General features: G+C 62.6%; 1 protein-coding gene across 1 annotated transcript in view; it reads left to right on the forward strand.

The window, feature by feature from the left end:
- Positions 1-257: 257 nt before the first annotated feature.
- Positions 258-441, forward strand: part of LOC104514200 (cytospin-B-like) — a 21,864-nt gene continuing 21,680 nt past the window's right edge. Inside the window, exon 1 of the mRNA XM_010157807.1 lies at positions 258-441. This exon is cut by the window's right edge and continues 123 nt beyond it. The gene's annotated coding sequence lies outside the window, so the exon portion shown is untranslated.

Here is a 441-nt window from a genome sequence, read left to right on the forward strand (position 1 = left end):
TGCTCGGCCTGGAAGCAGCTCTCCGGCCCTCACCCCCTGCAGCCACGGCTGCCGGGGGCACCGGGGCTGGGCCCGGGTTGCCGAGCTGAGCTCTGGCCTGTGATGGAGCGTAGCTCCCGGCTCGGTCGTGCCCGGCCCCGCACCGCCTGCAGTTCGCCGTCACTGCCCCTGGGTGGCTTCCCCTGCTCGCGGAGTCACTCCTCCTTTCTCTGCTCGCTCTTGCCCTGCCTTTCTCCCCCTCCTTTTATTCCAGCAGGCAGCTAATTAACTGCACAGGCCGGCCTTCAGTGCATAATATTGTAATGAGGTAGGAGGGAGAGCCACAGCTGCCCCAGCATGAGCAGCAGGCTCTGTTCCTGCTGCCAGGAACTAGGAAGGAGCCGACTTTTTTTCCCCATTTTTAAGTTGATTGAAGCGTAGGCGTTACGGGCAGCTAGAGGC

Source organism: Eurypyga helias, unplaced genomic scaffold (genome assembly GCF_000690775.1).
Source record: "Eurypyga helias isolate BGI_N326 unplaced genomic scaffold, ASM69077v1 scaffold808, whole genome shotgun sequence".
Taxonomy (NCBI): Eukaryota; Metazoa; Chordata; class Aves; order Eurypygiformes; family Eurypygidae; genus Eurypyga; species Eurypyga helias.